The following is a 23,631-nucleotide window of genomic DNA, read 5'->3' as shown; positions in this document are numbered from 1 at the left end:
AGTCCCCTTACAATAGAATCCCCTATCACTATAGCTCTCCCGCTCTTCTTCCTCCCGTCCTGTGCAGCAGGACCACCCATGGTGCCAGGAAGTTGGCTGCTGCTGCCCTTCTCCGATAAGCCATCTCCCTCAACAATATCCAAAGTGGTATATCTGTTTGAAAGGGGGATGGCCACAGGGGTCCCCTGTACTACCTGCCTGCGCCTACTACTCTGCCTGGTGGTCACCCATTCCCTTCCTGCCTGTGCAGTCTTTACCTGCGGTGTGACCAACTCCCTAAACGTGCTATCCACGATGTCCTCAGCATTGCGAATGCTCCAGTCGCAGCTCCAGTGCCACAATGCGGTCTGTCAGTAGCTGCAGCTGGATACACTTACCGCACACATGGTCGTCAGGGACACAGGAAGTGTCCCTGTTTTCCCACATAGCGCAGGAGGAGCATGCCACGGGGTCGAGCTGTCCTGCCATGACTTAGAACATAAGAACATAAGAAATAGGAGCAGGAGTAGGCCAATCGGCCCCTCGAGCCTGCTCCGCCATTCAATAAGATCATGGCTGATCTGATCCTAACCGCCAATCCACTATTACAGAACCATCTCCTGAATCTAACAGAATTAGACACACGAAATAGGAGCAGGATCAGGCTACACGGCCCCTGGGCCTGCTCCGGTACCCACAGGGCCATGACCGATCCGAACCTAGACTCATGTCCAAATTCCTGCCCGCTCCCCGTAACCCTTAATTCCCTTTACTTCTAGGAAACTGTCTATTTCTGATTTAAATTTATGTAATGATGTAGCTTCTACAGCTTTTTGGGGCAGCATATTCCATGGACCTACCACCCTCTGAGTGAAGTAGTTCCTCCTCATCTAAGTTTTGAAAGAGCAGCCCCTTATTCTAAGACTATGCCCCCTAGTTCTAGTTTCACCCATCATCGGGAACATCCTCCCCGCATCCACCCGATCCAACCCCTTCACAATCTTATATGTTTCAATAAGATCGCCTCTCATTCTTCTGAACTCCAATGAGTAGAGTCCCAATCTATTCAACCTCTCCTCATATGTCCATCCCCTCATCCCCGGGATTAACCGAGTGAACCTTCTTTGTACTGACTCGAGAGCAAGTATGTCCTTTCTTAAGTATGGACACCAAAACTGTATGCAGTATTCCAGGTGCGGTCTCACCAATACCTTGTACAACTGAAGCAATACCTCCCTATTTTTATATTCTATCCCCCTAGCAATGAAAGCCAACATTCCATTGGCCTTCTTAATCACTTGCTGCACCTGCATACTAACCTTTTGAGTTTCGTGCACCAGGACCCCCAGATCCCTTTGTACTTCAGTACTTTCCAGTTTCTTGCCATTAAGATAATAACTTGCTCTACGATTTTTCCTGCCAAAGTGCATAACCTCACACTTTCCAGTATTGTATTCCATCTGCCAAATCTCTGCCCACTTACTTAGCCTGTCGATGTCCTCTTGCAGGTTTTTTATGTCCTCCTCACTCACTACTTTCCCTCCCATCTTTGTATCATCTGCAAACTTTGATATGTTACACTCGGTCCCCTCCTCCAAATCGTTAATATAGATTGTAAAGAGTTGGGGACCCAGCACTGACCCCTGCGGAACACCACTAGTTACTGATTGCCAGTCTGAGAATGAACCATTTATCCCAACTCTCTGCCTTCTGTTAGATAGCCAATCCTCTATCCATGCCAGAATATTACCCCTAATCCCGTGATTTTTTATCTTAAGCAATAATCATTTGTGTGGCACCTTGTCAAATGCCTTTTGGAAGTCTAAATACACTACGTCCACTGGTTCCCCTTTATCCACCCTATATGTTACTTCCTCAAAGAACTCCAGCAAATTTGTCAAACATGACTTCCCCTTCATAAAACCATGCTGACTTTGTCCTATTAAATTATGATTATCCAAATGTCCTGTTACTGTCTCCTTAATAATGGACTCCAAAATTTTACCTACCACAGATGTTAGGCTAATAGTTTCCAGCCTTCTGTCTTCTGCCCTTTTTAAATAAGGGTGTTACATTAGCAGTTTTCCAGTCTGCCGGGACCTTTGCCGAGTCCAGGGAGTTTTGGAAAATTATTACCAATGCATCCACAATCCCTACCGCCACTTCCCTCAAGACCCTAGGATGTAAGCCATCAGGTCCAGGTGATTTATCCGCCTTGAGTCCCATTATTTTACCAAGTACCACTTCCTTAGTGATATTGATCGTGTTTAGCTCCTCCCCCCCATAGCCCCCTGTTTGTCCAGTGTTGGGATATTCTTAGTGTCCTCTACCGTAAAGACTGATATAAAATATTCATTCAGTGTTTTTGCCATCTCCATATTTCCCACCATTAATTTCCCGGTCTCATCCTCTAAGGGACCAACATTTACTTTAGCCACCCTTTTTCTTTTTATATAACTATAAAAACTCTTACTATCTGTTTTTATATTTTTTGCTAATTTACTTTCATAATCTATCTTCCCTTTCTTAATCAATCTTTTTGTTATTTTTTGCTGTCTTTTAAAGTTTTCCCAATCCTCTATCCTCCCACTAGATTTGGCTACCTTATATGCCCTTGTTTTTAGTCGAATACTATCCTTAATTTCTTTACTTAGCCACGGATGGCTGTCTTTTCTTTTACACCCTTTTCTTCTCAGTGGAATATATATTTTTTGGAAGTTGTAAAATAACTCCTTAAATGTACACCACTGATCATGTATCGTCTTACCCTTTAATCTATTTTCCCAATCCACTCTACTCAATTCCGCTCTCATACCTTCATAGTCTCCTTTATTCAAGCTTAGCACGCTTGTTTGAGATCCAACCTTCTCACCCTCTAATTGAATATGGAATTCAACCATGTTATGGTCACTCATTACCCTTTAATTAATTTAAATTAATTTAAATCAAATCAATACCATTAATTACACTACAATTAAATGATATACTCAAGGGCCCTTGGTTACTAGCACTCCCCGATACACAACAGAGACCTTAGAAACTATAACCACAAAAATGAAGACCTTCTAAATTGTATAAACTATTAATCTTAACTGTCAAACTATAGAGTAGTATAAATACTCACTTGGCCGTACTCACCCAATCAGCTGCTTCCTCTTGCCCGCGTTACTTTTTGAATCATGACGTGGCTCCGGTACGCCGCCGCTGGTCTGAGAGACTGGTAAGCCTCTGTAAAAAAGCCCGCGAAAGTGAGTTTAAGTACTCACTGTACCGTCGCTCTCTGCTCCCCCCGACACTGGCCTCTGTAAAAAAGCCCGCGAAAGTGAGTTTAAGTACTCATTGTACCGCCGCTCTCTGCTCCTCCCGACACTGGCCTCTGTAAAAAAGCCCGCGAAAGTGAGTTTAAGTACTCACTGTACCGCCGCTCTCTCCGCTCCCGACACTGGCCTCTCTAGCATTTGGCTGAAAACAAGAGATTTCAGGGGCTGCTCGCTTCTCGGCCATGGCACCAGTGACAGGAACAAGTCATCCGCTCACAACCGAGTCCTCCAACGTACATAAATAAAGAGTATTAACCAGATGTGTTTCCTCACCCTCGAACTTATATTAGAGGTAAAGGATGTATGACAATATCCTATAAAACCCAACAAGCTCCTGCCCAAGGAACCGTGCTGGCGGAAGAGTAGCAAGGCGCAGTGGAAGACACGAGCTTGTCCTTTTTTCCTTTGTGGATTAGTAATGGCGTGGTCTGGCACTCTGGCTCTCCTGCAGCTCATTCCGCTCCCTCAGCTTCCCCCCACTCATCTGATCACTTTCCTGGGGCTCTTGACCACTCCAGCATGCTATACCTGCTCTCCCCACACTTTCTCACTTGCTCTCCCCAGGGCCCGGATCCCCAACTTCAGGGAGTTTCTTTGGAACGGAGGATAATAGATCATTAAATAAATAAAATAGCAGAGAGAATTCCTTTAACATTAGCTTGTTTTAAAATCTTCTGATGGTAGACTGGGTTCGAATGCCTTGGTCATCTGGGGATTTCTTTTGAAACTGCAAGGGCCTTGATATTACATTGTGGGATACTGTAATAACCAACAGGTATGTCTAAAATCCCTCTGGCTGCTACTTTAGTGGAGAAGCAAACCCGTTTAAAATAAATAAATTAGTCTTCACCTCTGGTAATGGTGGAGAAAGGAGTTTCAGTTGAATAGTTCAGCGACTAAATTATCCAACAGAGCAATTTCATGGCCATGGTTATAAAAACATTTAAAATGTGCTCTTTATAAACTAATCGCTTTAAAAAAATTAATATTTTTTTGAAAACAATTTAATGGCTTAAAGGGGACTAGAACATTTGAACACAGTGAGCAGGGTCCAAATAGGGAATTTTAATTAACCTCAGATATCATGAGGTAGTGAAAGGTGCTATATAAATGCAGGTTCTTTTTTTTATTTTAAATTTAAATTATTTTTTCTGCTTAAAAGTAATTTTGTCTGAATTTGCTTTCCAGAAGTTATTTTTTTTCTTCTAATGAGACTATAACCTGGAGCTGAAAGCCGGAGATGCTTTTGCACAAACACTTAACAAGCTCACAATCAAATTTCCCTCTCTACCATTTTAACATTTAACCCGCTCGGTTTAATGCCTTCATTAAATCAGAATGAGGAAGTTGACGTGAGCCTAATAAGGATCTTACGGCCAAGGAAAGACTGGAGAAGATCTTCACTAAAATGGTAGCAGTGGTGAGAGGCTTTAGCTATGAGGAGGGAAAGGTCCTCCTTTCATTAGTGCAAAGAAGGTTAAGAGGAGATCTGATAGAGACGTTTTACAGTGCTGCAAAATTCCATGATCGTATAATATCTTTAACTATGGGTCCAAGAGTTCAGGTATTTTTGCTATATATTTTCCCTGCCAAGATATTATAACATTTTGCAATAATAATTTATTGTGTCTAGATGCTGCAGTTCTGTTTCCCACAGAAGCATTTTGAAATTTGCTCTTACTTCAAGTGACCCTGATGATAAGTCGTAATCAGTCGGAGAGACTGACGTAGGATCCCCCCTTCCCAGGTCCCGTAAAATGCATGAGTAAAGGCGCTTGCTCCCTGAGCTCCAGTTACCCGGCACTGAAATAATCGGCATCGTACTAGTGCGCGGGAACCATTTGGGTGAAGATTCTCACCTCGCTCAACTGTATAATTATCTGTTGCCAATTCCCAGCTTTGAAAGTGTGCTGTGTCGGCTGTGGTTTGTAGCAAGGGCTCGCAATCTATAGGAATGAAGCACGTGAAGACAGCGCAGAGACACAACACTAAGGTTGTTAAGTCTGTGTGTTATAGTGAGAATTACTACACAGACCACAAGAGTAAATTTTAACAGGTCTTTACTAGTCGAAAGTCGGGGCTGAACTGCCCAATAAATCATTACACAGCACTTATATACCGGTGTGGTCACCACCGGTATTACAGTATACAGCAGCCAAGACAAAGTAGTGCAACTCCCAAAATAGTTCTCTTAAAGGTGGAACGGCCACATACACCACAAAGGTGTGAAAGGGAACACAAGAAGAAAAGGTGTTTCCATTTGAAGGGGTGTCCAAAACTAAAGGGCCATAAATACAAGATAGTCACTCATAAATCCAATTATGAATTCAGGAGGCATTTCTTCACTCAGAGACTGGTGAGAATGTGGCACTCACAGGGAGTGGTTGAGGCGAATAGTAGAGATGCATTTAAGGGGAAGCTAGATAAGTACATGAGGGAGAAAGGAATAGAAGGATAGGGTTAGATTAAGTAAATAGAGTGGGCGGAGGCTCCTACGGAGCATAAACACCAGCATAGTGGGACCGAATGGCCTGTTTCTGTGCTGTAAATTCTATATAATTATATGTAATTCACAGGCCACTTTTGCCACAAAGAAACTCCTTTCTCCCCCGCCCCACCCCCCACAACGCTGGCCAACCTAAGTATCTTGGGCCGTTTCCAGTATCTTCCTGAGACTTGCCAGTTTGCTTTTGAGGGGTCAAAGAGGAGTTTTTGACAGTTTCTTGAACTGGCCTACAGGTCTCTTGTTACTTTTTTTGCCTCTCCCAAGAGGTGGATGGGGGGCAAGGACGTGAGGACAAGCCTAGTCAGAAGTGGGGTCGAGCGCCTATGGGCCTGGTAGCCTTTTCTCGTCCCGAGTACCGTACCAACAACAACACTCCGCCGTGGGAGATGGCAGGATTCTTGAACCGAGCCCAAACCTGCGTGTCACGTCTCGTCTCCCCGGGGGACTGTTACTGTATTGCTGGCCCCAGTCCTGCTACTGCTTGCTGCTTCTTTCTGGCCCTAACATCCTGAGTAGTGACTTTACATCGTGTGGGAGGACAGGCCAAAGGCAAAAGAATTATGTCTGCTACTAAGAAATGAGCCAGCACAGGAGGAATAGATCTAAAAGCATGTGTCCCAGCACCTGACTCAAAATTAAAAGGGACACATGCTTAAATATTATATGAAATAGAGGAGGATGGTGTTGGGAGGTGATACAGAGTAGAGAAAATGTTGCTTTGAAAACAGAAACTGTGTACATTTTAGTCTCCGTACCTAAGGAAGGATATCCTTGCCTTGGAGGCGGTGCAACAAAGGTTCACTAGATTGATTTCTGGGATGAGAGGGTTGTTCTATGAGGAGAGATTGAGTAGATTGGGCAAATACTCCCTGGAGTTTAGAAGAATGAGAGGTGATCTCATTGAAACTTGTAAGATTCTGAGAGAGCTTGACAGAGTAGATGCTGAGAGGCTGTTTCCCCTGGCTGGAGAGTCGAGAACTAGGGGCCACAGTCTCAGGATAAGAGGTCGGCCATTTAGGACTGAGATGAGGAAGAATTTCTTCACTCAGAGGGTGGTGAATCTTTGGAATTCTCTACTCCAGAGGCCTGAGCATTCTGAGTCTTTGAGTATATTCAAGGCTGAGATCGATAGATTTTTGGACTCTAGGGGAATCAAGGGATATGGGGATCAGGCGGGAAAGTGGCGTTGCAGTCGAAGATCAGCCGTGATCTTATTGAATGGTGGAGCAGGCTCGAAGGGCCAAATGGCCGACTCCTGCTCCTATTTCTTATGTTCTTACAATAAAGTAGGGAGCACTGCAGTATCAAGGCCAGACACTGCATTGTGCAGCCTTTCAAGATCAGAAGTAAAGTGGGAAAAGCTCTGGAGAATGGTGGAAGCAGTTAGTATTGATTCATTCGCATGCAAATTAGATAGATTTCTTTCAGAAAATAACATTTTGGGATACAGTAATGTGAGACCTGCCGTGTGGTGAGTGCAGCGAGCTCAGGAGGAACAGGCGACTTTGGACCTTTGGTTTCCAAAGCTCTCCACCACTGGGGGTTTTCCTCGCCTCATGTCTGGGTCTGTTGTAGACTCGTTGATAGCTATGGTTGGTTAACAACTCCATTATCATTGTATCATGCGACTACCAGGCTGGTAGAAGACAAACTAGATGGGCCCTGGGTCTTTTGTCATCTAGCAATCCCTATGCCTATCTGATTTCGTGCTTACTATCCTTCCCCACCCCCACCTGAAGCATCCTTGATAACAAGCTCCACTATATAAAAGCACTAGGTAAACAGAAACTTGATCGGTGCTTCTGATTGCTTGATGCGTCTTACTGTACCTGCATTCTTCTGAGGTTTGAATGTTATGCAGTGGCTTCAACAGCGAGGTTTCAGAAAGAAAGAACTTGCATTTATATAGTGTCTCTCGCATTCTCAGCATTTCCAAAGCTCACAGCCACTCCATAACCATGGTTTCCAGAGAGTCATCTAGTTAATCAGTTTCCATTTTCAACTAAGCAAGGCAATACAGATCAAGTCAGTATGAGGCTATCATGAGTTGAGCCAAGGCAATTTGCTGCCATATGCCATATGGTCTGTGTATTTCTACAGTCGGACCTCTTTCTTTGTAACCATGGGGTGCGGTTTGGTGTCCTCATTTTAATATGTGCACAATTAACAACTTGGCAATTATATAGTACCCTTCACTTAAAGGAAGTGGTCTCAAAACAATAAGGAGGAAAGGGAAATGGTGGACTGCGAGTATGGGGAAGGTAACATTTGCAGCACACAAGTGCCAGGCAATGACTATCTCCAACAAGCGAGAGTCTAACTGCCGCCCCTTGACATTCAACGGTATTACCATCGCCAAATCCCCCACCATCAACATCCTGGGGTCACCATTGACCAGAAACTTAACTGGACCAGCCACATAAATATTGTGGCAACAAGAGCAGGTCAGAGGCTGGGTATTCTGTGGCGAGTGTCTCAGCTCCTGACTCCCCAAAGCCTTTCCACCATCTGCAAGGCACAAGTCAGGAGTGTGATGGATTACTCTCCACTTGCCTGGATGAGTGCAACTCCAACAACACTCAAGAAGCTCGACACCATTCAGGACAAAGCAGCCCGCTTGATTGGCACCCCATCCACCAACTTAAACATTCACTCCCTCCACCACCGGCGCACTGTGGCTGCAGTATGTACCATCTACAAGATACACTGCAGCAACTCGCCAAGGCTTCTTCGGCAGCACCTCCCAAACCCGCGACCTCTTCCACCTAGAAGGACAAGGGCAGCAGGCGCATGGGAACACCACCACCTCCAAGTTCCCCTCCAAGTCACACACCATCCTGACTTGGCAGTATATCGCCGATCCTTCATCGTCGCTGGGTCAAAATCCTGGAACTCCCTCCCTAACAGCACTGTGGGAGCACCTTCACCACACGGACTGCAGCGGTTCAAGAAGGCGGCTCACCACCACCTTCTCGAGAGCAATTAGGGATGGGCAATAAATGCGGGCCTTGCCAGCGACACCCACATCCCATAAACGAATTTTTAATAAATGTAGGGGCTAGGATGGGCAACTGTCCAAGAGGAGGGATTCAAGTAGATTTTTGATAGCAGAGAGAAGTGATAAGGTACAGGGAACTAATAGAGAATTCCATAGGGCAGGACCATTCATCTTTAGCACCTGTGGAAAGCCAGTCACACAGAAGCCTCACTGGATAATTAACCCCCTACTGGTCTTGGGTTTTCAGCAAATGGAAGAACCTTTCTCTTATTCTGCCATATGTGATTTGACATTCTAGACACTAATACCAATATCCTTCCTTTTGGGTGCCTGGAAGGAACCAATAGCATAAAAGGTTTCTTGTGACTGTTACATCTTCACAGCGATTTTTATTTGGAAGGGGACTGTTTTATGTTCAGCTCTAAGGAGTCCAAGCTCAGTTATTTATTCCATTAATGGCAGTTCATGTGGAAGACAGACATATATGCCCGGAATTTCCTCGTATCTGCCCTCGCTGTGCTGCCGTAACTAAGCCCGAAGTGTGCGGAGGAAACCTCGTTCGCACATGCAAAAGGGGATTCCACATTCCCGGCAAAGTTGCGGCAGCAATTCTAGACCTATAGTCACCATGGGCCTCGTGGGCTAAGAGCCTCAAAATCGCAGAGGTTTTTAAAAAAAGTAGTGTAGGTCATTCATTTGCTGCCTTTTCTGTGCAATCACATTATAAAACTCCTTATGTAGATATGCTTACAATATGCCAGGAAAATTTGTATTCAAAGTGGCTGCAGCTTCTTTGCAGCACAGGACGTAGATATGAGATGCTATCGTTGACGTACATCTCTTGAAACTGCTTCCCTCTGTCCAAAACTGAGGTCCCCATCTGGTTTTTCTAATACAAGCTACAGCACTCAGCATTCCATCGTTTATTGGATAGCGTGCGCATGTTCTGACACACAGATACTTCTGTTACTTATACAATAAGGATTTCAGTGGAGAGGTTCAATTGGAGATAGTACGCCATTTAGTTTCCCTAGCTGGCCCTCTCGAGAAGATTTTCCGATAATTATTTTTACAGTCCTTTATCTGTTAGGAATGCCAGAATCATTTGAAGTTTTGCTTCACAAACTTGTCCAAAGTTTGGTCCCCTGATTTAATTCTGCCTGGGAGTAATAACTGATTCTGAAGGGTAACGATTGCTCTTGGTAACTGTGTAGGGAAATCATACAGCACTGAAGGAGGCCATTCGGCTCATCATGCCTGTACCGGCTCATTAAAAGAGCTGTCCAATTAGTCCCACACCCCTGCCATTTCCCCACAGCCCTGCAAGTGTTTCCCCTTCAAGTATATGTCCAATTCCCTTTTGAAAGTTACTATTGAATCTGCCTCCACGACTCTTTCAGGCAGCGCATTCCAAATCATAACAACCCAACAACCACCACAACAACAACTTGCATTTATACAGCGCCTTTAACGTAGTAAAACATCCCAAGGCACTTCGCAGAAGTCTCATAAAACAAAATCTGACACCGAGCTACATAAGGAGAAATTAGGGCAGGTGACCAAAAGCTTGGTCAAAGAGGTCGGTTTTAAAGAGCGTCTTAAAGGAGGAGAGGTAGCGAGTTGGAGAGATTTAGGGAGGGAATTTCAGAACTTAGGGCCTAGGCAGCTGAAGGCACGGCCACCGATGGTTGAGCGATTATAATTAGGGATGCTCAAGAGGGCAGAATTAGAGGAGCGCAGATATCTCGGTGGGGGGGGGGGAGGGGTTTGTGGGGCTGAAGGAGATTACAGAGATAGGGAGGGGCGAGGCCACGGAGGGATTTGAAAACAAGGATGAGAATTTTGAAATCGAGGCATTGCTTAACCGGGAGCTAATGTAGGTCAGCGAACACAGGGGTGATGGGTGAATGGGACTTGGTGTGAGTTAGGACATGGGCAGCCGAGTATTGGATGACTTCAAGTTTATGTAGGGTAGAGCATCAGAGGCCAGCCAGGAGTGCGTTGGAATAGTCAAGTCTAGAGTTAACAAAGGCATAGATGAGGGTTTCAGCAGCAGATGAGCTGAGGCAAGGGCGGAGACGGGCGATGTTACGGAGGTGGAAATAGGCGGTCTTAGTTATGCTGCGGATATGTGGTCAGAAGCTCATCTCAGGGCCAAATATGACACCAAGGTTGCGAACAGTCTGGTTCAGCCTCAGACAGATGCAAGGTAGAAGGATGAAGTTGGTGGCTAGGGAACGGAGTTTGTGGTGTAAAAAAATCATAAACATGTTCTTGTTTGGCTGTGTTTACAATGTCGATAGATACAGCAAGTGGGAGCAGTTCTTCCTCCTCTTGTTATTCTCACCATTGTCACATTGATGATGCCTTTTCCCAATGTGGAAAGGTGTCACCATTGTCGTGGAACAAACGAGAAAAGAACTCGGAGCATAAAAATAAGACACTAATGTGTCTTTCACTGCCCAGCCATTGGGATTTGTGGACAGGTATGTGCCCCGTACACAAACTTTTAACAATATGGTTTTAAGAAGATAGGTTTCTCCACATAGACTGAGCTTGTTCTCATCAAACTCGCACTTGTGGAGCTGGATGATCAACGATTTAATAAACCTCTGAACTAATCTGAATCGATTCTTCGCATCTCCTCCGGAGTTAGCAGTTCAGAATTAAGGGGCCAGACCTTATAAAAGAGCCCAAGTTAGACGGGGGCATTTTGACCTAGGATGATAGTGCGATATGGGCGATATCGGCTCAACCGCCCGTTAAACACATTACATAGAATGTACAGCACAGAAACAGGCCATTCGGCAAGTGTTTATGCTCCTCACGAGCCTCCTCCTGTAAGGGGTGGCAGTGTGGGTTGTTTGTCAGCTTCACCTCTGACTCCTTTGAGCGGTTCGAATCGCTCCCACTTTCTTTTTGTTCTAGACTTTGGACTTATTTAGGGGTCGTAATAAACTTGCAACAGACACCTGGGTTAGTCAAAAGAATTCAGATCTTTATTTTGAGACAGGAAAATATACAATACAATAAAACTTATACTTTAAAAGGGTGGGAACTCTCGGAAATAAGCAAGGGAGAATTACAATACACAAAAACCCTTACCCTCCCAACCCCACTACACTAGCTAGGCTGGAATCCAGAGGACCAGGAAATGCTCACCAAAACAACTTTCTTGACAGATTGTAGAGGTTCGCGATTTCGGAGTTCTCTTTAGTTGTGGCAGTTGGGGCCTGCCGTACCTCGGGCGTGGTAGAAGAGTGCACCTGCGTTGGGCCTTCAGTTTGGGTTTGTCCGCAGATGCGGTTAGTTGCGCTGTTGGATCTATCGGGTAAGTACCCAATTTTCTTTGGTTAGGGCTAGTTTTAGGGTCTTTTATGTCCAAATCTTACCCAGGGATAAATCAGACTAGCCTGTAGAGTGGAAACAAGCCTTTGGTTCGTGAGTTTTTCGGCGGTTGGTTTCTTGTTGGTCGCGGTGACCTAATATTACCTGGTTGGTGGTAATATTGGCAGTTGTTGGTTTTTGTAGGCCATTGGTTGCCGCGATCTCTGTTTCTTCTTTCTTCCTTCGAGTCTCCGATGATGATCTCTCTCTTGAGCTGGTTGGCTGAACTTGAACTCGGACTGGCTGTCCGTTTGAACTGTCTCACTGTCTCGCTGTTGTCTCTTGAACTGTACAGTCTTGTCTCGACTGTTGAACTGAAAAGGCAGGCCTTAATTATACTAATTTGGGGCCTGGCATATCTGACCACCAAATCTCGGGTTTCTTTGTTAAATTTGGTGGGCTCGTTATTTTTAATGTGTTTTAAAACTTTTACGAGCTTCAGGGATGGCCCATCCAAACTTAACGAGTTTAGGGGATGGCTCATCTAAACTTAATCGGCCTTTAACTGGTTTCGGGATTGCCTTGAAACCAGTTTAAAAATGCAAAACGTTTGTCAATCTCTTTAATTGGTTTTGGACTGTGGTTTGTTTGTTGTAACCTGTAGGGCTAATGTTCCTTCCTTTGTATTTCTGGGGACATGTCCTGTTTATTCGATACCTGGCTCTGCGAATTCTCGGCGGGAAAACAGGCTTCATTGTCCTTATGTAAAACTGGGGCGGCCCTGGACATTCCTAGACAGTTCAATATCCAAACCTCGGGGGCCCACCCCGCCTCCCCGTTGTTCCAGCCTTTTGCAAGCCTGAACATGTCTTTTTTAAACCAGCCAAATCTTCCTGGGATTTTTATTTTAAATCCCTTTGGCCCAATATTCCTTAAAACAGTCCAAAATATTTTCTTCTTATACTTAAGAAAACTGTGTAATTTAACTCTTTGACATTCTTCTGTTTGGCCCAACCACACTTTTATCCCTTTTACAGATTTCTTCTGTAATATTCCAAAATCCATTTTTAAAAATGACTTTCCTTCTGTTCTGGGGTTGTGCAGAAATTTTTCGAACCTTACACTCCCACCCTTTGACTTCAAATGGAAATGAAAATCAGGAGAGGTGTATAAACAGGTGGGGCACAAGTTGATAGCGCACATTTTACATTATCGGCCAAAGTCAAAATTACCTCCATAGAATCTACAGCACAGAAAGAGGCCATTTGGCTTTTTTTTTATTCGTTCCTGGGATGTGGGCATCGCTGGCAAGGCCGGCATTTATTGCCTGTCCCTAGTTGCCCTTGAGAAGGTGGCGGTGAGCAGCCTTCTTGAACCGCTGCAGTCCGTGTGGTGAAGGTGCTCCCACAGTGCTGTTAGGGAGGGAGTTCCAGGATTTTGATCCAGCGACGACGAGGGCTCAACTGTTCCATGCCGGTGTTTATACTCCACATGAGCCTTTTCCCAATCTAATTACCTCCTCCTACCCTGTCCCCGAATCTCTATTCCTTTCTCCCTCATGTCTGCATCAAACCTCCACTTAAATGCATCTATGCTCTCTCCTTCAGCCATTCCGTGTGGCAGCGAGCACCACATTCGCACCACACTCAGCGTAAGGAAATTCCTCCTAAATTCTTAATTTGATCGGTAAATGGCTATCTTATATTTATGCTCCCCCTGCCCTGGACTCAATGACCCCTTATTCTGGATTTAAGACTATTGCATTGATGAGGAAACAAACCCAGGCCTCCAGCATGGCAGATGAGAATTCTACTACTGAGCTACCAATGCAACTTGCTTTCTATTTCCAGTAACCAAACTCTCTCTCCTAACCATCCAATTTCCCATTGCCATTTCCCAGGGTTGTTTTTTTCTATTAATGACCCTTGTAAATTTAATTTCAAATTCCACAAAGAGTATTCGGACAGGAATAGCTAGCTGCAGGTCATCTCTGCCGCTACGATTTTCTGTTTGGCTGGCTATTTATTTAATTGCCAATTTACTCTACAATGATCTCGATAAACTTCTATTAACGCCGAGATGTTTCTTGTCATGATTGCAGGAAACTGGAGGGCAGCAGCTGAATGAGTAATTATTCTGCGGTAGATACCAGGAAAAAGCTTGAAATGTTAAGTGCCTCTACATAATGCCTCCAATTTCTCTGTTCAATTTAATCCATCTTTTCGGCATCACTAACAAGAACCTTGTCCCCTAGAGGCTCTCTAGCACGAAGTTCAGACAGAGTAAATGCTGTTAAATTCAGTTTTTTGCTTTTTCTGCCAAAGATACTGATCGTAAACTTCTCTTTAGAGCTCAGTGTTATTACAACAGTTCTTCCAACAGAATGAAACCATAGGACATTAATAGGGTGAAATTGCTCCACGCCAACATTAGCAGGTGAACACACTAATTGTGCTTTATTGAATTATTCCGCCTGCTGTTTTAATGAAGCTGTTAACCCATTTAAGCGTCAGCAAACTTGTGCTAATAATGTACAACGTGATTTCACACCAGCTTGAATCCTGACTGCATTAATCCATAAATTCGTAATGGTGACATTTACTCTGCATCAAACCAAAGCTATAAGTGACCTGGAAACACTTGATGTTGGCACTGGGTGTTTGAAGTAGGTAAATGTTCTATTGCCTAACACTGAAAATGTCGTGCCTTGATATGCATTCAAACAGAAACCCACCAAAATATTAAAGAAAAGAACATTGTATAAAACTGACAGAGCAATAAAATAAATAAAAAATCAACTAATTTTAACTTGACTCATCTTAGTCCCATCTGTTTTATCCCTTTTGAATTATTCATCTCTCTCTTCAGTTTTTAATAAAAACATAAAAAATGTTTTACCATCTCGCAAAGGAAATTCTGAATATGTTAAATCTTAAAATTCAAAGACCGAATCATTCCCCAGCACACCACAGTAGATGCATCTCCCGCTCTGTCAATATCAGAGAGGCACTTCCAATGGAACTAGCTGAGTGTTAATAATCCCATTCTCTTGCTGCCAGTCCTGCCCCCTTCTTGTCTGTGGGGCAGATGCAGCAACACCAGATAACCACACGTGTGCAAGGATCATGCATATATAGTTGCTTCAAAAGACACATTGACAACTTTGGAGCTAATCTGGTCAGTCCCCTCACTAATGCCACATTGTTGGCCTGACAGCGGAGTCTTGGTGACATAGTTAGTAACATTAGGAACAGGAGTCGGCCATTCAGCCCCTCTGGCCTCCTCCGCCATTCAGTTGGATCATGGCTGATCTGCATCTCAACTATATTCACCCGCCTTTGCCCCATATTCTTTGATACCCTTACCTAACAAAAATCCATCTATCTCAGTCTTGAAAGCTCCAATTGTCCACAGCTCTTTGGAGGAGAGAGTTCCAAATTTCTACTATTCTTTGTGTGAAAAAGTGCTTTCTGATTTCACTTCCAAATGGCTTGGCTCTAATTTTAAGATTATGCCGCCTTGTTCTTGATTCCCCCACCAGAGGAAACAGCTTCTCCATATCCACCCCATCAAATCCTTTTAACATTTTAAACACAAAGGCCTTGGCTTTGTTTATTTGATAGGGTTCACTCCAATGCTGTGCTTGCTGTCTAAGGCAAACCAGCAAAGCAAATGGTGATGGGGTGGGGGAAATACGGTAGTCCCTTTTCAATCCTTGGCTCCATTTCCTTATTGCCTTTCTCTAGAATGCTAGTCCAACGTCCTTTAGTTCTGGCCTCCTTTCTGTACTTTTGTATCTTGTCTCCCGACTTCATGCTTCTACAGAAATCGTGTTCCTCCATAAATCATTTTTTAATCCTCTGTTGAGATTGTAGCTGTCTTGCGGAGACTCTACATGGTCGTGCGCGCGCACGCACGCACATACACACACGCGCACACTCCTTGTGGCCTTTCTGCTTCTTCTTGTTTATGCAAATTACCAATTTAAGAGGTAGAAAGTGGCACAACCCATAAACTGTAAATTAAACAAAAAGAACTTTTAAAGGAACCTTAACAAATTAAATTAAAAATTTTGTTTCGGGGGGTGATGAAGCACTCCAGTCCCTCCGGTGCCCACCGGTCGCGGAAGGCCTCGAGCGTGCTGGTGGACACCGCGTGCTCCATCTCCAGGGACACCCGGGTGTGAACATAGCCGCGGAAGAGAGGTCGGCAGCCGGGCCGAATGACCCCCCAGGGCCTGTTGTCTGGACCTGTTAATGGCCACCTTGGCCAGGCCCAGGAGCAGTCCTATGAGGAGGTCCTCCCTTGTGCCCTATCTGGGCAAGAATGCTAATTAGTGCCAAATTTGTGCTATGGGCTTATGTTTAATAGGACCTGGCTTGATATTGCTCAGTATTTTCACATAGAAAGGTAGGTAACGGTAAACAGCGGTAGTCATTCATATTTTTCTTATCTAATCAAATCTAATACTGTATAATATAATCTCTTTTTTTTGTCCTTGATTCTAATTCAACTCACTTATTCCATAGAAAATCAACTAGTCCCCTGATAGTAGTTTTCATTTACAATCCATGGTACTGAATCAAAGAGAGTTCATAGATGAATTTGTAAATGACAGCTGCGAGTTGTTCTCTCTGTACTTTTGAAACATCAGAAAATTTACTTCAATCAAGTTTGCCATCTCTTGCCAATTAGCCTCCGGCTGAAGCTGGTTCCCAGTTGGAAGCCTGGGCCTTGCTGCCAGTGACAGGTTCATCTATTGACTCTTTTATATTGCTTTTGTAGCCCATAGAGCTGCAAGTTATACATTAAATCAATTATCAGGAGGTCCTCCACCAGAAGTCAGTGCCAGTTATTTTTGCGGCCTGGATACGTGCGTGTGTCACGTGTACACGGAGTGCGAGAGATTGCAGCTCCTCTTCCACTATTTGAAGGGGCTGCTCCTCGATTTTTTGGCTGCACTTCAGTCCCACTTTGGCCACCCGGTGTGGAGTGGGGGCGGGCAAGTCTGAGGACCATAGAAACATGGAAAAATAGGAGCAGGAGTAGGCCATTCGGCCCTTCGAGCCTGCTCCGCTATTCAACACAATCATGGCTGATCCTCTAGCTCAATACCATATTCCCGCCCTCTCCCCGCACCCCTTGATAACTTTTGTGTCTAGAAATCTATCTATCTCCTTCTTAAATATATTCAGTGACTTGGCCTCCACAGCCTTCTGTGGTAGAGAATTCCACAGGTTCACCACCCTCTGAGTGAAGAAATTTCTCCTCATCTCAGTCCTAAATGTCCTACCCCATATCCTGAGACTGTGACCCCTCATTCTAGACCCCCCAGCCAGGGGAAACATTCTCCTTGTATCCAGTCTGTCTAGCCCTGTCAGAATTTTATACGTTTCAATGGGACTCCCTCTCATTCTTCTAAACTCTAGTGAATACAGGTCTAGTCGACCTAATCTCTCCTCATATGACAGTCCTACAATCCCAGGAATCAGTCTGGTGAACCTTCGCTGCACTCCCTCTATGGCAAGTATATCCTTTCTTAGGTAAGGAGACCAAAACTGCACACAATGCTCCAGGTGTGGTCTCACCAAGGCCATGTATAACTGTAGTAAGGCAGCCTTGCTCCTGTACTCAAATCCTCTTGCAATGAAGGCCAACATACCATTTGTCTTCCTAACTGCTTGCTACACCTGCATGTTTGCTTTCAGTGACTGGTGTACAAGGACACCCAGGTCCCTTTGTATATCAACATTTCCCAATCTATCACCAGTTAAATTATACTCTACCTTACTGTTTTTCCTACCGAAGTGGATAACTTCACATTTAACCACATTATACTGCATCTGCCATGTATTTGCCCCACTCACTCAACTTGTCTAAATTGCCTTGAAGCCTCTTTGCATCCTCCTCACAACCACAATCCCACCTAGTTTTGTGTCGTCAGCAAACTTGGACCTCCTCGTGGGTCTGCTCCTAGGCCTGGCCAAGATGGCCATCAACCGGTCCAGGCTGGGCGCGGCTGACGGGGCTGCTTGCTCTGCGCCCGGGTGTCCGTGGAGAGGGTGTCCCTGCCCGCCCGTACTCGTGAGACCTTCCATGGCGGGCACCGGAGGGACTGGAGTACATCGTCGACACAGAGAATAGCATTATGATTTAATTCGATGAGTTTTCTTTGTTTTTTATTTATAATTAAGATTTTATTGTTTGTGCCCCTTTAAATAGGGGGGGCACTTTTGTTTAATTGAATTTGATTGGTGACACCTGTGTCATCCAAATCGGCCAATCAGAGAGGAGTAGTCAGTGGCGGTTTCTAGGTAATGTAGAGTAACTAAGGTGGGGGGTGGGGTGGAGGGAGGCACCTGCTTGAGTGCATCTGCATTAGAGAGTCATTGGGCAGGATTTTCACTGGGCCGTGGAGGCGGGATTGGAGGCATGTGGGGGGGTTAAAATCTCGAAATCAGGGGGCACAAACCCATCCCGCCCCCAACCCGCCTCCATGCCAGTTTCAAAGGAGGCGGATACCCAACCTGTGCTGGGAGCCGCCTCCCCGAGGCGGGAAGGGGATTAGTGCCAATTAACTGCCTGTTAACAGGTAGTTTTTACCCTAATCCCTATTTTTATCCCTGAAGTGTGGGATTCCCGACGGCTCCAAACCACGCCAAGTTAGCGAGGCGGACCGTCGGGTTGAAGGGCTTGGAGGGTTCGAGATGTCCAGTGTTCAGGTGAGTGATGGGTGCATGAGTGCAGAGGTAAGTGTGTTTGGTGTGTGTAAAGTGTTTAAAGAAGTTTTACTTACCTTTACTTACCTTTACAGCCTTCCTTCCTTCAGGTCTCGGGAGTCCCTCATCTCACCGGCACAGAAAGCAGAATGGCCACGAGCTGTCAAAATCTGCAGCATTCAGCTTTCTGTTCTGGAGAGATCTCTAAATCAGCCCGAGAGGAAGGAATTAACTTCGTGTGCAGATTGTCAGTGTTTGACAGCTTCAAAGGGCTGTCAAACGCTGATATTTCATCTGTCAAAAGCTCTTGACAGATGAAATGTCAATCTGTGACGTCACCTGTTGCCGGCTGGCCCTTAATTGGCCTGCTGAGCCCGCTGGGCGGGCTCAACAAAGTCAATCAAGTGAAAATCGAGTGGGTTGGCTACAACTCAATGGAGGCGGGACTACAACCCCAAAAGTTGTAGTCCCGCCTCCATCACGCCTCCAGTATCAAAATCCAGCCCTATATCTTCATTTAACCTGCACAGCTCCTTTACATTTCTTCATAAGAAACACTACATCAACCCAAAGGAAATCTGTTCTTCAGGCGAGACATTAAATCAAAGCCTCCTCCAGTGGTTAAGGTGGATATTGAAGACCCCAGGGTGCTAGCAGAAGAAGAGCAAGGAGCTCTCCTGACTAACATCAATCAACACTACCAATAACGGATTAACCTGTCACACTTACTTACCGAAAAACACAAAGTGCAATTCATAAAGTTCACAAAATTCACAAAACCACAAAGTGCAATTTATTCTATGCAAAGTGTTTTGGGATGTTTCTGAGACGTTTCTTATAAATGCAAGTTCTTTCTTCCTTTCAGTGCCAATTTATTTGCCAACTATTCCCTCACATTGATAAGTATTTCCATTTTTCCAATGCTATTGATCATAGAATAATACAACGCAGGAGGCCATTCGGCCCATCGTGCAAGTGCCGGCTCTTTGGTAGAGCTGTCCAATTAGTCCCACTCCACCCCCCCTCTTTCTCCATAGCCCTGCAAATGTTTTCCCTTCAAGCATTTATCCAATTGCCATTTGAAAGTTACTATTGAATCTGCTTCCACCGCCCTTTCAGGTAGTGCATTCCAGATCACAACAACTCACTGTGTAAAGTTTGAAGGTCGAGAGCTGGAGAGACAGTTTGAAGGTCGAGAGCTGGAGTGACAGTTTGAAGGTCGAGAGCTGGAGAGACAGTTTGAAGGTCGAGAGCTGGAGAGACAGTTTGAATCGAGCAAAATAAAGGAAAATCCGAAGATGTTTTATAAGTATATTAAGGGTAAGAGGATAACTAGGGAAAAAATAGGGCCCATTAGGGACAAAAGTGGCAATCTGTGTGTGGAGCCGGAAGATGTAGGAGGGGTTCTAAATGAATTTTTTGCATCTGTTTTCACTATGGAGAAGGACGATGTAGACATAGAAATAGGGCGGGGGGACTGTGATATGCTCGAACATATTAACATCGAGAGGGAGGAGGTATTGGCGGTTTTAGCTGGCCTAAAAATGGATAAATCCCCAGGCCCGGATGAAATGTATCCCAGGCTGCTGTGTGAGGCAAAGGAGGAGATTGCGGGGGCTCTAACACATATATTCAGGACCTCTCTGGCCACAGGGGATGTGCCAGAGGACTGGAGAACCGCTAATGTAGTACCATTATTCAAGAAGGGTAGTAGGGAAAAACCGGGGAACTACAGGCCAGTGAGCCTAACATCAGTGGTAGGAAAATTATTGGAAAAAATCCTGAGGGACAAAATTTGTCTCCACTTGGAGAGGCAAGGATTAATCAGGGATAGTCAACATGGCTTTGTCAAGGGAAGATCATGTCTGACTAATTTGATTGAATTTTTTGAGGGGGTGACTAGGTGTGTGGATGAGGGTAACGCAGTGGATGTGGTATACATGGATTTCAGTAAGGCCTTCGATAAAGTCCCGCACAGGAGACTGGTCAAGAAGGTAAGAGCCCATGGAATCCAGGGTGCCTTGGCACATTGGATACAAAACTGGCTTAGTGGCAGAAGGCAGAGGGTGATGGTCGAAGGTTGTTTTTGTGACTGGAAGCCTGTGGCCAGTGGGGTACCACAGGGATCGGTGCTGGGTCCCTTGCTGTTTGTGGTCTACATTAATGACTTGGATATGAATGTAAAGGGTATGATCAGTAAGTTCGCGGATGATACAAAAATTGGTAGGGTGGTAAATAGCGAGGAGGGTAGCCTCAGTCTGCAGGACGATATAGATGGGTTGGTCAGATGGGCGGAACAGTGGCAAATGGAATTTAACCCGGAAAAGTGCGAGGTGATGCACTTTGGGGGGACTAACAAGGCAAAGGAATACACAATGAATGGAAAGACCCTAGGCAAGACGGAGGGTCAGAGGGATCTGGGTGTGCAAGTACACAGATCCCTGAAGGTGGCGGAACAGGTGGATAAGGTGGTAAAAAAGGCATATGGGATACTTGCCTTCATTAGCCGAGGCATTGAATATAAGAGCAAGGAGGTTATGATGGAGCTGTATAAAACACTGGTTAGGCCACAGCTGGAATACTGTGTGCAGCTCTGGTCGCCACACTACAGGAAGGATGTGATCGCGTTAGAGAGGGTGCAGAGGAGGTTCACCAGGATGTTACCAGGGCTGGAGCGCTTCAGCTATGAAGAGAGACTGGGCAGATTGGGTTTGTTTTCCTTGGAGCTGAGGAGGCTGAGGGGGGACATGATTGAGGTGTACAAAATTATGAGGGGCATAGATAGGATGGATGCTGAGGAGCTTTTTCCCTTAGTAGAGGGGTCAATAACTAGGGGGCATAGATTCAAGGTAAAGGGCGGGAGGTTTAGAGGGGATTTGAGAAAGAACTTTTTCACCCAGAGGGTGGTTGGAGTCTGGAACTCACTGCCTGAAAGGGTTGTGGAGGCAGAAACCCTCACAACATTTAAGAAGCATTTGGATGTGCACTTGAAATGCCATAGCATACAAGGCTACGGGCCAAATGCTGGAATATGGGATTAGATTAGACAGGGCTTGATGGCCGGCGCGGACACGATGGGCCGAAGGGCCTCTATCCGTGCTGTATTACTCTATGACTCTATGAAGGTCGAGAGCTGGAGAGATAGTTTGAAGGTCGAGAGCTGGAGAGACAGTTTGAAGGTCGAGAGCTGGAGTGACAGTTTGAAGGTCGAGAGCTGGAGAGACAGTTTGAAGGTCGAGAGCTGGAGTAACAGTTTGAAGGTCGAGAGCTGGAGAGACAGTTTGAAGGTCGAGAGCTGGAGAGACAGTTTGAAGGTCGAGAGCTGGAGAGACAGTTTGAAGGTCGAGAGCTGGAGAGACAGTTTGAAGGTCGAGAGCTGGAGAGACAGTTTGAAGGTCGAGAGCTGGAGTGACAGTTTGAAGGTCGAGAGCTGAAGAGACAGTTTGAAGGTCGAGAGCTGGAGAGACAGTTTGAAGGTCGAGAGCTGGAGTGACAGTTTGAGGGTCGAGAGCTGGAGAGATAGTTTGAAGGTCGAGAGCTGGAGCGGAACCCGGTTACCAGGACGCCAAGTTGGACAGCCAGGAGTAATGTGCAGGCCAGGTGTGTGGAAGAAACCGAGGGGAAACATCGAGAAAAACTGAGGAAACATCGAGAAAGACAGAGGAAACATCGAGAGAGAGAGAGGGGAAACATCGAGAAAGACTGAGGGGGCACTTTATTTATTTTATTTTATTAATTAATTAATTAATTAATTAATTAAATGTATTTAATTATAAGTTGTGAGTTCCTCACGATGCTCTCCCAGTGCGGCCACCCTGTAACCAGAGATTATTCTAGAAGCCTGGGTAGAAATATCAATGTAATTACTGTAGAAATAACTTTTTTTACATTATTGCTTGTTCATTTTATGTGCTGTCTTCTTATGTCTTTTATTTATTTTATGTCTGCTTTATTTATAGTTAAAGTATGTAAATGCGTGTATATGTCGGTTTGTGTTTTTTTGTGATGGCGCCGATGAAGATGGCCGCCGTCCTTGCTAGCTCCGTGCGTACCAGGCAGCTCAGTGTTCTTGCTGCTTGGTGCTCTCAGCTCGTCAAGAAAAAAGCATTTCACTGACTAGATTACGCTTCTTGTATTTAGTTATGTGATAAATAAAATTGAAATTGAAATTGATTAAATTGAATTTTAAAAAATGTTTGCTCGTGTCACCTCTGGTTCTGTTACCAATCACCTGCAATCTGTGTCATGTGGTTATTGACTCTTCGGCCAGTAGAAACAGTTTCTCCTTATTTACTCTATCAAAGCCCTTCATGATTTTAAACACCTCTATAAAATTCCCTCAGAGCCGTCTCTGCTCTAAGGAGAACAACTCCAGCTTCTCCAGTCTCTCCACATAACTGAACACCCTCATTCCTAATACTAATCTAGTAAATATCCCAAATATTTAAGGGGATCTTATAAACAGATGATCTGGCTGACAGCTGATTATTTTTATGTTTGCAAGCAGCTAAGTAAGAAGTGTGATGGAATACTCTCCACTTGCCTGGATGAGTGCAGCTCCAACAACACTCAAGAAGCTCGACACCATCCAGGACAAAGCAGCCCGCTTGATTGCCACCCCATCCACCACCTCAAACATTCACTCCCTCCACCACCGGCGCACCGTGGCTGCAGTGTGTACCATCTACAAGATGCACTGCTGCAACTCGCCAAGGCTTCTTCGGCAGCACCTCCCAAACCCGCGACCTCTTCCACCTAGAAGGACAAGGGCAGCAGGCGCAT

The sequence above is a fragment of the Somniosus microcephalus genome, chromosome 18 (genome assembly GCF_052327205.1).
Source record: "Somniosus microcephalus isolate GS21.2 chromosome 18, FLI_Smic_1.0, whole genome shotgun sequence".
NCBI classification, from domain to species: Eukaryota; Metazoa; Chordata; class Chondrichthyes; order Squaliformes; family Somniosidae; genus Somniosus; species Somniosus microcephalus.
The sequence above is the reverse complement of the archived record's forward strand: the minus strand, read 5'-3'. Positions refer to the sequence as shown.